The 15,773-nt window shown below is 43.3% G+C and overlaps 1 long non-coding RNA gene across 1 annotated transcript; it reads left to right on the forward strand.

The window, feature by feature from the left end:
- The first annotated feature begins 2,838 nt into the window (after window positions 1-2,838).
- On the forward strand, window positions 2,839-14,503 carry LOC145341388 (uncharacterized). Its single transcript, XR_013886365.1, has 3 exons — window positions 2,839-2,915; window positions 11,975-12,133; window positions 14,431-14,503. It is a non-coding gene; the product is annotated as an uncharacterized LOC145341388 (long non-coding RNA).
- The last annotated feature ends 1,270 nt before the right edge of the window (window positions 14,504-15,773 follow it).

Genomic DNA, 15,773 nt, shown 5'->3' on the forward strand with positions numbered 1-15,773 from the left:
TTTTTCTGTACCTGGGTTGAGCTAACTTTAATTTCAGCACATATAAATACAGGCATCTTTGCACCATAGCACTGAGCGTTGGGAGTTGGATGAATGAGGGAGGTGAGTGAAGAGGTAAGGGGGTGCTCCATGCTTTTTCTAACTTTCATTCTGTAAGAATTTATTCTTGGGAAGAAGCTAGTTATTTGTTAATTATCTGGTAAGAGTTAAGATTTTTTTAAGGTTTAAAATAATACATTATCTATCTTTTTGTATACAGTTTGTGTAAATAGTTAATTAAAACACATAAGGATGGCAGGACATGTGATGCAGCATGTGGAAGCTCCTGGATGTCACTGATTCAAAGCAAACACATCTGCAATAATGTTTGTGGTGCAAGGATTTTTGGCTCAGTCATTGAGCTGTAGGCCCAACTGCAGATATTGTAATGCATCAAGAGGGGGGAAATTACCTGGACACTTTGTATCAGAAGGCCTGATAGTTTCCTTAATTAACTGACTTCAGCTACTCCCCACTTACATGAAATTTAGAATTTAAATGGTAAATTTCAGTTAAATGTTAAATACAAACAAAATTACATGTTATCGAAATGGTTTAAGATTTCCTCACTTAGGAGGCATTCCTTTGGAAAAGGTCTTCTGATTTGGCCAGGAGCAGGAGGGTGCCATCACAAGTAAAGCAGGTAAGAGGACCCAGCTGCTGAAGCCTCTGCAATTCTCTGATGTTTCTGAGGCTCTTTTTAACTTATTTGAATGAGAGCGTGGACTGCACAGTGCATGATTGGTTATGGCACTGTGGTACAGGCAGCCATTTGAGTGGGGGGGAACACAAAGGAAAGGAGCCAAAAGGTTGTATTCCCTGTCCAGTGCCAGAGTTCAGGGCTTGGAATGGGAGAGTGTCGTCATGGTCCATGTACATACCGATGATACAGGAGAAAAGAGGTTTTGCATTGTCAGTATGAGGAGCTAGACACCAAATTAAGAAGAACCTCAAATCTTGGGATTATATTACCTAAGCCACATGTAAATTGGCAAAGGGTGAATAAGATTAGAGACATGAATGCAAGGTTCAAAGACTGATGTGTCCTGTTCATGAGGAATTGGCACTTGTACTGTGGAAAGTGGAAGCAATACCATTGGAATCGTCTACACTTGAACTGTGCTGGGATCAGTGCTCTAGCAAGTCGCATATCAAGGGAAAGAGAGGATTTTAAACAGAATAGTGCAGGCAAGGGATCAAATTTTGGAAAGATGTGGTTCTAGTGACACTGGTAGTGGATGCTGCCTCAAGTTTCCATGGCACAAAATTCTGCAGAAGATGAAGTATGACCAATCGGTTCCTTGGACAAGCATAGACTTGGGTGACATTGGCTTTCAGACATCTGCAGGACTATAGACCTTGGGTCTCTTGAGGTCCGTCTGAGCTATGGCTCTCTGGGGCTCATCCTGCAGAGCAAGCCCTGCCACCCCTTCCTCTTCACAGATTTGCTCTTTCCTTTGGACCATGCACCTCCAGTGATGTGTTCTCTTGCTGATGAGCAAGAAGAATGACAGTGAGATACTAGACTCCATGTTTGTACATTCTCCTCACTGCAATATTAAAGTGATTTGAAGGTTAGCTTCTATCTCCTAAAGACCACTTTAACCATTCATCATCTGAAACTTCCTTATGCCTGTCCACCACATATATGACAAGCCCTTCATTTGCATGCTTGCTGGGCAAGACCCCACACCACATGACCAAGTGGCCACAGCTTGGGGGATGAGAAGTGAAGGATCATGGCAAGCTTTCACACCAATGTAAAACATTACTGGCCATCTCGATACTTTACACTCCTTGTCACCAAACCCACCTAATGCTAAGCTAATGGAAGTATTCAAACCTTCCCAGTCCACCCATACTTGAATTTACCCTAACATTTTCCAAATCAAAGCACCATTCATGGCTACACATGCCTCTTTCTACTGCTTGTAGAACCCTGGTCACTCCAATACCACAAAATAAGTCTTCAGTCTGTCTGAAAAATCTTAGCTACGGTCTTCCATGGTGGCTTTATAAAACGGTAAGTCGCAAAGTTGACCAAAAGGAATATTTGTAAGGGCACAATGGGTTACAACAATCCTCAAAATACTGCCAAATTCTGCTATGTTTTTCAAGAGGAAAACCCATTTTACAGTTCAGCATTTATCTATAGTGCTTGCTACAGCTGCAATTGGCACCATCACTGTCATTTCCAGCTATGAATACTTGGTGTAAAGTCCTACACTGGAATATGTTCTGTCCCTGAGTCTAAGCATGCAGCTCCAATATAAGGATAGATAGTGCCACTTCAAGATGGCTTGTAATGGAGTACTTAGCTGCACTTTGCAGCCTCTGGGAAGGGATGAGTGCTTTTGAGGCACCCCAAACCCAACAAAAACATTTAAATCACAAGAGCTCAAACTTTGTGGCAGAGTTCATGGGTGGGTGCATCTCATCAAATAGGACTTTCAAGGTCATCAAATTCACTGCACAGATAGAGACATGTAGTAAGAATAATTATTACTTTATATTTTCAGTTCCAATGTGAACTTGAATCTGCTGTTGATATAAAAACAATTCAATTATTCACACACCAAATACAATGTTTCGTAGCATGGAACTGTATTCTGAGTCATCATGAGCCGTGTCATGGGATATTTAGTAATATATGGACTGCAATTTCCTTGGAAGTTGCTCTTGTTCCATTTCATGTAAATGATATTTCTGCTAATGAAGGGTAAGCAGTTTTGAGGAAAATCTGGACTGGTGTATTGCCATTCAGAAACAATAAAGCTTTGCTTTGAATTTTTTTAAAAGGAGAAATTCTTCATAGAATCCAAGAGGAGGAGATGTTATGGAAAAAAGGATGTTCAAAGTTTAAAGAATGTCAGCAGGTAAATTGTGATTAAAATCTAAATGTAATATTTCACAATCTGAGATTTCTTTTAGCGTTGGTGGAGTGTGCTGCACCATGAGTAAGCCATTCGGTGAAAGGACGGGAAGTTAGGATTATGCCACCAAGCTAATAGTAAAGCAGCAGGTCATACAGAATTTCTAAGAACTACACTGAAGAATGACAATAGCTTTGGAGAATATTCTATGCACCTTTGATTTGGTTTGAAATGCCTGTTTTGAAGCTAGTAAGTAGGATACAGTTTGAGACATGTCTATCCCCTCAAGAAAATATACCCTGGCTAAATGTTAAGACTACTGAGAAAATTATTCACATGTGGCCCCTAAGGGGCTGCTTTAGTTGCCTGCAACTATAGGTTACAGATAATCAGGAAAAGATTGGATTTCTTTCTTAGAAGTAATCTATAAATTGTGGCTTTATTTAATGAGCGTTGTACGGCTCAACCAAACCAAAAGGGGGGACATAGAGTTATAGTGCTCATATAATTAGCCATCAACAAAAGAATAGTTTATTATTTAAATGGAGAAACACTGCAGAAAGCTGCAACAGAAAGTAACTTGAGGGTACTTTGGCACAAAACACAGAAAACTGACACACAGGTGCAGCAAATAATCAGGACAGCTAATGGAATTTTGGCCCTTATTTTTAAGGTGGTTGGAGTATTAAGAGTAGGGAAGTTTTGTTGCAAATGTACAAGGCATTGATGACCATATCTGGAATACTAAACAGTTTGGTCCCCTTTATTTAAGGAAGGATTTTATTTCATTGGGAGTAGCTCAGAACATTCACTAGGATGATCCCTGGTATAGAGGGATTGTCTTGTAAAGAAAGGTTAAACAGGTTTGGCACTCATTGCAATTTAGAAGAATGAGAAGTGATCTTATTTAAACATATTCTTAAGGGACTGACAAAGTAAATGCTGAGTGGATGTTTCACCTCATAAGAGTCTAGGACCAGAGGCATAGACTCAGAATAATGGGGTGCCAATTTAAGACTCATGAAAAGGAATTTCTTGAGGGTTGAATCCTTGGATCTCCTTGTCACAGCTGTGGGGGCAGAGTTATTGTGCATATAGAACATAGAAAAACTACAGCACAAACAGGCCCTTTGGCCCACAAGTTGTGTCGATGATATCCATGCCTACTAGGCTTACATATAACCCTCAATTCTTTTAAGTTCCACGTACTCATCCAGAAGTCTCTTGAAAGATCCTATCGAATTTGCCTCCACCACCAACGGCAGCCGATTCCACTCACCCACCGCCCTGAGTGAAAAACTTATCCGTGATATCTCCTCTGTGCCTAATCCCCAAAACCTTAAACCTGTGTCCTCTCGTAGCAACCATTTCACGCCCTACGCTCGTCCACTTTATTCACTACACTCCTGGCATTAAAATAGTCACACCTCAGACTCTTGGCCTGAGCACTTCCCTTCTCCATCACCTGTCTAATCTTCCCCTCATACTATCTACTGTCCTTCTCTACTTGGGAGCTAACCTCCTCGCTCTCAGTCACTTCATCTTGATTCCCTCCCCCCAACTTTTCTAGTTAAAAGTCCCCCCCCGTCAGTAGCCGTAGCCAATCTTCCTGCCAAGATATTGGTTGCCCCTGGGATTCAAGTGCCACCCATCTTTATTGTACAGGTCACACCTGCCCCTAAGAGGTCCCAATGATCCAGGAACCTGAATCCCTGCCCCCTGCTCCAGTCCCTCAGCCAAGCATTCATCCTCCACCTCATTCCATTCCTGCTCTCTCTCTTCCATGGCGCAGGCAGCAATCCTGAGATTACTACCTTCGCATTCCTCTTTCTCAGCTGCGTACCTAATTCCCTATAATCCCTTTTCACGACCCCTTCCCTCTTCCTGCCTGTGTCAGCAGTACCTATATTGTACCATGAACCCCAGCTCCTCACCCTCCCCTTTCAGGATGTCTTCTCATTAATCCTATCTGCCAAGGACATTTTGTGACCCTTTTTGCCCTTCTAATTCCCTGTTTGAGTTCTTTTCTACTTTCTCTGTAAAGTGCTCCATCTGTTTTTAGCTGCCTGGACCTTACATATGCCTCTCTTTTGTTTTCTTTTTGATCAGACCCACAATTTCCCTGGTTGTCCATGGCTCTCAAATCTTACCTTTCCTATCCTTTTTTATAGGCACTTGCCTGTCCTGCAGCCTCATCAACTGCTCCTTAAAAGACCCCCACATGCCAGATGTGGATCTACCCTCCATCAGCCTCTCCCAATCAACAGCTGCCAAATCATGCCTAATCCAGCTGTAGTTAGCCTTCCCCCAATTCAGCACCTTACCCATAGGACAGCAAGGAAGCTGAGGGGTGACCTTAGATATCTATAAAATAATGAGGGGCATAGACAAGGTAGATAGTCAATATCATTTCCCAAAGGTTGGAGTCTAAAACTAGGGGGCATAGGTTGAAGGTGAGAGGAGGGAGATACAAAAGTGCACAGAGGGGCAATTTTTTCAGAGGTGGGGTGGGTGTCTGGAACAGACTGCCAGAAGTAGTAGTAGAGGCGGATACAATTTTGTCTTTAAAGTATTTAGATAGTTACATGGGTACAATGGGTATAGAGGGATATGGGCCAAATGCGGGCAATTGGCTTTAGCTTAGGGGCTTTAAAGAGGCAGCAAGGATAGGTTGGGCCAAAGAGCCTGTTTCCATGCTGTAAACTTCTGACCCAAGCCCACCACTCTGATGTGACAATGTTGTAGGAGGTAGAAGGAATTTTGGAGTGGGGGAATGGAACCCACAGACTTAAGCCCCTAATGACTGAACTGCCTAGTGATCAGGGCCTTGCATGCCTCATTTGAGCTGCCAGTCCTCCAGCACCTGCGTGGTGTTCTTTGGTGTGCTCTTCCTCTTCATCCTCCCCAGTGACGCCTGGCTGGCCAGCCTTCACGTCCTCCACCTCTGTGAAGAACCAGATTGTGTGAGGCACAGCACACAACCACTATGTTTATGTTCGGATGAGATTGGAGGGCTCAGATAGTGCACTAGAAAGCTTTAGATTGGCTAGGAGGGAGTTGAAGAGTGAGTTGAGAAGGGCTAAAAGAGGACATGAGAAGACTTTGGCTGATAGGATTAAGGAGAATCCTAAGGCGTTCTATAGGTATGTCAAGAACAGAAGGTTGGTCAGGGCAAGATTAGGGCCAGTTACAGACAGCAGGGGGAAGTTGTGTGTGGAACCGGAGGAGATTGGAGAAGTATTGAACCAATATTTCTCTTCGGTGTTCACGCAGGGGGACATGAATATAGCTGAGGAGGACATTGGGTTGCAGGGGTGTAAAATAGACAGTATTACGGTTGATAAAGAGGATGTGCTGGAAATTCTTGAGGGGCTGAAAATAGATAAGTCCCCTGGTCCGGATGGGATCTACCCTAGGATTCTCTGGGAGGCTAGAGAGGTGATTGCAGAGCCTCTGGCTCAGATCTTCAGGTCGTCATTGGTCTCTGGTGTAGTCCCGGAGGATTGGAGGATAGCGAATGTTGTCCCATTGTTTAAGAAGGGGAACAGAGACTTTGCCGGGAATTATAGACCGGTGAGTCTTACTTCTGTTGTGGGCAAGGTTTTAGAAAAAATTATTAGGGATAGGATTTATAGTTATTTGGAGTGTAATGAATTGATTAGAAATAGTCAGCATGGTTTTGTAGCAGGTAGGTCGTGCCTTACTAACCTTATTGAGTTTTTTGAGAAGGTGACCAAAGAGGTGGATGGGGGTAAGGCAGTTGACGTGGTATACATGGATTTTAGTAAGGCGTTCGATAAGAACAGAGGGATCTAGGTGTGTGTGTACATAGATCCCTGAAAGTTGGGATTCAAGTAGATAAGGCGCAACATCGTGGGCCGAAGGGCCTGTTCTGCGCTGTAATGTTCTATGTTCTATGTGGGAAGAGATCACAGGGCTGTATTGGAGGGCCTGCCAGATTGGTCCAGGCACTGGAATTGCATTTTGAGAAGCCCAATGCACCTTTCCACTATCGTGCAGGTGGTACATGGGCCTCATTATAGCAGGTCTCCATCTCAGACGGCCACCTCCACACAAGCATCAGCCATGTCTGAAACAGGTAATGCTGTGGAGATGCTGGCATTGGACTGGGGTAAACACAGCAAGACGTCTCACAACATCAGGTTAAAGTCCAATAGGTTTATTTAGTAGCAAATGCCACTAGCTTTTGAGGCTCTGCCCCTTTGTCAGGTGAGTGGGGAGTTCTCCACAAACAGGACATATAAAGGCACACACTTAGTTTACAGAATACTGATTAGAATGCAAGTCTTTACAGCTAATCAAATCTTAAGTGCAGACAATGAGTGGAGATAGCATTAAGCATAGGTTAAAGAGATGTGTATTGTCTCCAGCCAAGACAGTAAGTGAGATGTTGCAAGCCCAGGCAAGTCATTGGGGTTACAAATAGTGTGACGTGAACCCAAGATCCCAGTTGAGGCCATCCTCATGTATGCAGAACTTGGCTATCAGTCTCTGCTCAGCAACTCTGCACTGTCATGTGTCGTAAAGGCCGCCTTGGAGAACACTTACCCGAAGATCAGAGGCCAAATGCTCGTGACCACTGAAGCAGGTAACCCACATCACCCAGGAGCCTCCCCCACAGCCTGGATTCCTCCTCAAATGCCACTGGGATGTTTGAGCTCCTAACAATGAAGCTGTTGTGCATACTCCCTGGGTGTCTTGCATTGTTGAGCATAATGTTCATATTATGGTCACATTAGGTGAACGTTCAGGGAATGGGGAACACCTTTTTTTTCTCGAATCTTCGTGGATTCTGTAGTGGGAGCCTTGAGGGCCTAGTGGATGCAATTGATGGCCCCCTGTATGTTAGACATCAATGCAATGGCTGTGAACCCTACAACCCGGGCTTCCTGATGGGCATGGTCCAGGTTAAATTTGATGTACTGCGCAGTCCAGGCATACTGCACTTCTGACCTGCTTCACACAGCTGATTGAGATGCCACAGACATCTCTGCTAGGGGTCTGGAAGGAGCCAGTCACACAAGTTCAGAGCGGCCATCAATTGACAGCAGATGGGAATGTGCTCCCTGCCTGTAGGTGGCCAAGACCTGTAGCAGGTTAAACAGGTGTTGCACTGTTTCCTTTCAGTGGCTGAGATGTTGGTGGCACACAGTGTCTGACATCTGTTCAAGTGACACATGCACGGAACAGTTGGGGTCTCTGCTCCCTCCTTCTGCACCCACCCCCCTCTAGGTGAATGACAGCCACCTCCTGCCTCTGGTCGTCATCTCCTTCTACTCCTGCAGAGGCCTGGGCCTCATATGCCTGTAATTCTTCCTCCAGCTCCTCCTCAGCTCCAGCAGCAACCAAAAAAACAGCAAGATCAACTGGTTGCATTGCAAAAACCATCTCGCCCCTCTGAAGGGGGGCGTGTTACACGTAGAGGTTAAGGAACGTTGCTTGCCGCTCGCACATCAACAGTCACTGTCCATAACCCCCAATTCCCCCAGCCACATGCTCCCCACAGTCACAGCTCCTTGAGAAGTTGAGGCTGTAGCAGTGCAATTTTGAATGGCTTTGTGCACATCCTTCAGCTGTAAGTGAGCTGAGTGTGCCAGGACCCAGCAGCACTGCAAGACCTGAGGTTAGTGCTGCAAATTGGACATCGCAGACCCTGCTGAGCAACAACCCCCACATCCCCACACACTTGCAGAACCGCCACCGACCTGAGAAAAAATGCCCGCAACGAAAGGACATCCATGAGCAGCAGAGAGCCATCAGACACTACTCATTACCTGCTCGCTAAGCCTCACTGATGGAGAGCCCGAATATGGTGCATGATTCAGGATTGGCGATCGCAGTGGTAAAGGGGGAAGTGCTAGTAAAGTTGAGTGTGCAGCCCATTAATTCATTTTAAATGCATTCAGATGCACTTAGATGGCTGTCACACCCAATTCAGGTGTGGTCCCAGTTGTGTTCATTTTTGGGCCTTGGTAAAACAAACTGGTCCAAAGGCGGGCATGGATTGTGCTACTTGCTTCACACCCAAGTTTACCAAGCTTTCATGCCAGAAAACAGGCACAACTTGATGGTAAAAATCAGGCTCAGGAAGTAAAAGGACAAAGTGAGAGTAAAAAGGTTAGCAGGTAACATAATGAGAAACCAATGATCTTCTAGAAACACACAAAGTAGAAGGACAACAAAAGGAAAGGTGGAACTGATTAGGGACAAAAATATTGGAAGTAATAACTTGATTGAAGTACTGAATGATTTTGCATCAGTTTTCACAAAAGGATAAAAATTAAAGGCTGGACTAAAATTACCGTAGATGCTGAAATCTGAAAACGAGAAAATGCTGGAAAATCTCAGCAGGTCTGGCAGCGTCTGTAAGGAAAAAAAAGAGCTGATGTTTTGAGTCCAAAAGGCATAGAAAGTGGGAGGTATTTGTACTGTAAGGTGAGGGAATGAAAGAGGAGTCATAGCCGCCAAAATAAGGGGATAGGTAAGAGGTGCTAATGGCAGTCAATAGAGAGAATAGAAGATGTGAATGGCCAAATGGCAGAAGTTGAAATTGGAGGGTAAACTAACAATGAAGATGTGGAGAGAGATGGGTGGGAGAGGTGAAATTGAGAAAAGAGGGAGAAAAGATACAGGGAAAGAGTGGGGGCAGGGAGAACAAAAATAAAAACGATACAGAAATAAAAGGTAGAGAACAGTTAAATATTAAATAAAATGGAGGTGGGGCAGAGCTAATTATCTGAAGTTGTTGAATTCAGTATTGAGACGTGCCTGGTTAGAAGATAGATGCTGTTCCTCCAGTTTGTGTTGAACTTCACCAAAACATTGCAGCAGGCCAAGAACAAGTGTGGGCACAGGAGCAGGAGTGTGCGTTAATGTCAGATGAAATGAGATGGCGAAATTAGAGATACTGGATTGGATATAAATGGAAAGGTGCTATTTAGTTGGCATGACAAAGTCTACAAGTCAGCAAATTAAAGTAAGTCCTAATGGAACCCTTGCATTGGACCAGTTTCATAGAACAATAACGCCCTGGTGTGCTCTGTGGTAAAACAGTTATCATGAGATCTGCTGGAGCTGGCATCTATTTTGTTGCCTTGAGTTTTTACAGCAGTAAACACAATGCTGCCACTTGTCTTTTCTGTAGCTTGTTCACTGCTTCCCTCCTGCTTGGGCCTTTCCCATTCCTTTGTTCACTCCCTCTTGAGGGATGTAGCAAGTGGGAGGGTTGGGGAGCAATAGGGAGGCAGTGAGCTTTGTTATGGACAGGACAGAGTATTTTCATTCTGGGTCACTGGGTATTGATTTAGGAAAGATTTAGACTTCAAAATGGAATGTCTCTATTTCAATTTCCCATGCTACTCTCAGCCCTTCGTACCACCAATCTGCTGCTCTCACTCTAGGGTCACATCTATTTCAAAGCATTAAAATGGGATCACAGTGGGAAAAGTCTGGGCAGCACTGTGGTAGATAGTGAGCAGGCTTCAGGAAGTCTTGTATGCCCAGAGGTGTGTGCCACGACTGGTCCAGTTCAGTTTCATTTCCCCAGGATGTTGATTGTGGGAATTTCAGCAAGAGTAACGCTATTGAACATCATGGTGAGATGTCAACTACATTATAAGTAATCATTCAGCATCCTCCAGGAGGTCCAGCAGAAGAAATAGAGAATTTGAAAAGAGTGGCTCTCCTGGTAGAGGCCAGAGCAGGCATAGGGGAGCTATCTTGTGCCAGGTTGGACCAGATGTCATCTGCATCTCCAGCTTGAGAAACTCTCAGAACTGAGGAACATTAATTTCATCTCTTTCACCTCTAACAATACTGTATGAAATGCCATTGGTGAGTTATCAGTTAACCAATGCAGGGGTTTTAATTGCTGTGCGACAATTATCTCTGATACAGGATCAGCCATGCAATCTTTACAGGGGATGGAAGAGAAGGAATGTTAATTCCCAATGCTACTCCATAACTGCTCCCAATGTCTCAAACCTGGCTAACCTTGAACATGGAACTCACCCAGTGTTTACATTGTGGTTAATGCACAGTCTCCACTGGAGACTTTCTTGCACTTTACTGCTCCCCATCTTTTCTTTACTCCTCCACCTCTCCCTCCTTTCCCATTTCTGCTCCTGCCTTTTCCTCCTCTTTCTCCCCCTGGCCTTCTCAGATATTGCTGTTACTTTGGGTTTGTATTCTGCTTCATAATGAGGTAACTGGATGGTCAGAAGGTGGCTGTCTGATTTAGACTCCAAAAACAAGCATTCATTTCATGGTACTTCTACAATTTTATCCATTTGAAATGGCCTAGAAGTTTCTGCATGTGTCATTACTTTCCGACTCCTCATGCTGCAGTCATTTTGCACTACAAAGTATACATAATTCCTTGTAACACAAATTTTTCAGACCATGTTGTCAGGCCGCTTCCAATCCTGCTTGTCACTTACCACCCCAAACCTGAATAGTTCAGAAAGTGTGGTTTAGCGACATGGAAAGAATGGAGAAACAGGAATTGTTTTCCTTAGAGCAGAGAAGGTTAAGGGGAAACCCAGGAGGCATTTAAATGAGTAATTCTTTAGAGCAATCGGGGAGAACATTCCTCTCAAGGGGGTAATGAAATAATTAATAAAGATTCTAGGAGACATCCCTTCACCCAGAGGGCTGTTAAGATCTGGGACACTGGCTGCAAAGATGGTGAAATCAGATGCCATTGGAACTTGTAAAAGGCATGTACTTGAAGAGGACAGGTTTGCAGAATTAAGGAAAAGGTCAGGATATGGGATCAAATCGGCTTTTCAAATAACCGGCACAGGTGTGATAGGCTGCATAACCTTTTGTGAAGTAAGATTCTACAATTCTATGAATTAAGCAAAATACAGTGATCAGTTTCTATAGATGGGTTCTTCCAATGGTACCCTTGGAAGTCTGAAATGGACAAGCATTGTGATTACGAGGATGAGGCATTTTCTTTCTAATCCATAGGACAGGATAGAGGTATATCTTAGTTCCAAGGCCTTGTCTGAATTTGCCAACCTGTTCCTCTGTTCCAGAGTTCTCCACCTTCATGCTTTGGGATTATTTCTCAGCTACAGAAGCATTGAAAGCCTGAGGGAAGATAAATGGGATTGAAATATGCGTCAAATATGATGTCGACAAGATTGTTGCAGCTGAATTTGTTAGGAAACAAAGCCTCTTTGAGACTATTAATGGTATGTTGCCATTAGTATATGAAATGATCAATATTGTCAAAATTCCAAAAGAATTTATAAATTGTCACTGTCCAAGATATATGCAATCCTTCAATTGTGGTTTTTGGAGTATCTTTGATTTTCAGTGGTCTACCACAGGCAGGAATGCTTTCAGCGGGCTGGCCCTAAACTCTTGTAATTCCTCTCTCAACCCCCCTTTCTTTCCTCCTTTAAGTCAGTCCTCAAAATTTGCCTCTGACCAAGATTTTGGTTGTTGCCCTAATATCTTTCTTTGTGGCTCGGTGTCTAATTTTCTTTGATAGTTCTCCTTAGAACATTTGGAATGTTTTACTATGTTAAAAGTGCTGTACAAATACATACAGATGCAGAAAAAATGTCAGCAAGGCAAAATTGGACCCAAAAGGAAAGAATTGGGGATGATAAGGACTACTGAAGACTATATGATCATTTTACTGAAAGATGACTAAGTGCAAGACATAAGCCATAGAAAAGAGATTGGCACACTTTTGTTTTTATCCATCACTGTCATCTAGTTGTCTTTCAGCATATCAGTTGGCTCAAACATTTTTTTTGTTTCATGTCAGAAATTTTACTTGGGTTCAGTGTTACCCACCAGTCCTGTAAGCTGTCCAAGTAACTTCCATCTGCTGCAACACCTAGAGTTCTAACAGAGAACAGTGATCATTATACGTTTGTTTTTTGAAATGTATCCCTTGTCCTCATGTGACTTTTCTCAATAAGTGGACTGAATATCAGGTTGAGACTTTAGCTAAAAACCACCAGATGCAATGCTTGACTTGTATCATAATTCAGTGTAAACTACTGATTCTTTCTTATCTCTCTGCTATTAATAATCACTAAAGTGCTTGATGTATTGTCATTTAGTATGCCCACTTCTAGCTTTCCTTATCCCAAACTACTTTCTGACCATGCTTCCTAGCCATAGTATCATCCTTATAGGCTTGCTAGTATGTGAATCAAGCCAAGATAGTTTTGTCCTTGGGACTCTGGTTGGCCTTGGGTATCCGATCTTTTCATGGTTAGTGGAAAGAGACCAAAATTGTTTTGGAAATTATTGAGCTTTCGCCAAGGTTCAATGATAAGTTGAACATTTCACTTTTTTAAAAAGTGCCCATTTTACAAGCAACTTGGAGGCTTCTACAAGTCTTCAAAATAACAGCACCAGCCCCAAAGGTTCAGGGTTCTGCTTCCAGTATTCAAACAAGCCGAGAATAGAAAATTGGGGCATCTCCAATGTGTGAAAATTCTGCCATGACAGAACTCTCCCCCCCCCCCCCCCCACCAACCATCCTGCAGTTCTGCAAAAATCTAGGCCACCTGAACCCAGCCTTGTTGATCTTCCCATGCTCCATATGGACCTCACCCCTGCCCATCCTGAAGATGTGTGCATGGTCATATATAGAGCAGAACCCCCACCCCACCTCATTACTATAACTGTCTCCCAGAGAACCCTCCCATTCCTCCTGGGATGCTTAGGTTAGAGGGATTAGCAGGTAAAATGTGTAGGGATATGGGGATAGGGCCTGGGTGGGATTGTGGTTGGTGCAGATTCGATGGGCCGAAGGGCCTCTTTCTGCTCTGTAGGGTTCTATGATTCTACGACAACATAGCACCCATTCCCCCCCCATCTCCCCCCCCCCCCCCCCCCCCGCAACTGCCATGCAATCTGTCCCTGATGTGAAAGTCTTTCTATTCCCCCATTCATGAGGTTACGTACAACTCATCCCTCTTGTGCTACAATAACACAACATTCACAACCCCTATTCCAGAGTCTGTATGCACTTCCTCCTATTCATGCAGTTTGATGCCCATCCACTCCCTTCTTTGTCTTAAAATAACTGGGATATTTGACACTAAGCCTTGTATGGTAATGCTGTCTATTAGTTTCCACTTATGAGCAATTCACTCAAGGTCTGATTTGTTAGGCTGATTCAAGTAAAGAATGGCAGTATGTCTAATCGAGTACAAAAAACCTAAGTAGACAAGTTTGTGCAAGATCAAAAATTGGGTCTGAATGGAGTATAAAGTTACATTTGAATTGGAACAATTCTGCCCATGGCAGGCTTCAGAGTTATGAGTAAAGTATGATTAGAACAGATTACAAATCAACAATAACATGAAGGCTTAAGAGGAAGCTATTCTGAAATGTGGGAAGTTATAGCCATCAAAGAAAGCCAAAATTCACTTGTTCCAAATAAATTTGTCTTGTAAATGAAGTTTGACAGATATAAACAAGCACAGTCTAATTATTTTTTAAATTATTTTGTTTTTTTGAGAAGTTGTATCTATAGAATCCAAGAGGAAGAGCTGTTATGGGAAAATGAATCTTCAAAATTGGATGAATGGCAGGTACGTTTTTCAGCTGAAGTGAGTATCTCATTTGAAAATGAGAGATTGTTTAGGAAGAAGTTGGTGATGCTGGTTGTGTTTTCTTTGATTTTTCAGCAAGATTTTTCCAATTTAGGTATGAAGATCAGTTGGCTAAAGTGGACTAGGAAAATAGCTTGAAAGGCAAGATGGTAGAATGATATCAGATATTGAAGGAGATAGTGTAAACATGCTCATTTATTTACAGCTTAAAACTGTGCATAGGCTCGCAGCCTCATGACTGCAATCAGCTCCCAAGATGACTGAATACAGAAGCCCAAGATTTCCAGGGAGGTCTCAATACTCTGTTCCCCGATTTGGTTCTGTCAGTCATATGACCCTTAATCTGCCGATTGAGCCTTAATAGGACGATGACCATATTACTCCCCTCCTAAGTCATTATATATACAAATATCAATATTCAATGTACACAGTCCCAGATAATTAAACATTTAGTACATCAATTTAGTCAATTATAGAATTAAGTCTTTGGTGGTGGAGGGGAGGGGGTCCGAATCCTTGTGTGAATGAAGCATAGAAGATAGGAACAGGAGCCCTGTTTTGAGCCTGCTCCCTCATTCATCATGATGGCTGATTGTCCAACTCAGTAGCCTAATCCTGCTTTTTCCCCATAACCTTTGATCCGTTCGCCCCAAGTGCTATATCCAATTGCCACTTGAATACATTCAGTGTTTTGGCATCAAGTACTTCCTGTGGTAATGAATTTCACAGGCTCACCACTCCTTGGGTGAAGAAATGACTTCTCAGCTCCATCCTGAATGATCTACCCTGAATCCTCAGACCGTGATCCCTGGTTCTGGACTCCCCCACCATCAGGAACATCTCTCATGCATCTACCCTGTCTAGTCCTTTTTTTTAGAATTTTAAAGTCTTCAAGATCTGCACCCCCCCTCCCCCATCTGAACTCCGAGGCCAACAATCCTGACGTAGTCAGTCTCGCCTCATACATCAGTCCTGGCATCCCCAGAATCAGCCTGTAACCATCCTTTCTCAGCAAAGGAGACCAAAACTGCACACAGTATTCTAGGTGTGGCCTCACCAAGGTGCTGTATAATTGCAACAACACATCCCTGTTCCTGTACTTGAACCTTCTTCATACCATTTGCCTTCTTTACCACCTGCATGCTTATCTTCAGTGACTGATGCAAGAGGACACTACTCCTGCTGCACACTCCCCTCTCCCAGTTTACAGCTATTCAGTAATAAGCTGCCACCTTGTTTTTGCTTCCAA

The sequence above is a fragment of the Carcharhinus amblyrhynchos genome, chromosome 3, assembly GCF_965287045.1.
Source record: "Carcharhinus amblyrhynchos chromosome 3, sCarAmb.v2.hapA, whole genome shotgun sequence".
In the NCBI taxonomy this organism is placed as follows: Eukaryota; Metazoa; Chordata; class Chondrichthyes; order Carcharhiniformes; family Carcharhinidae; genus Carcharhinus; species Carcharhinus amblyrhynchos.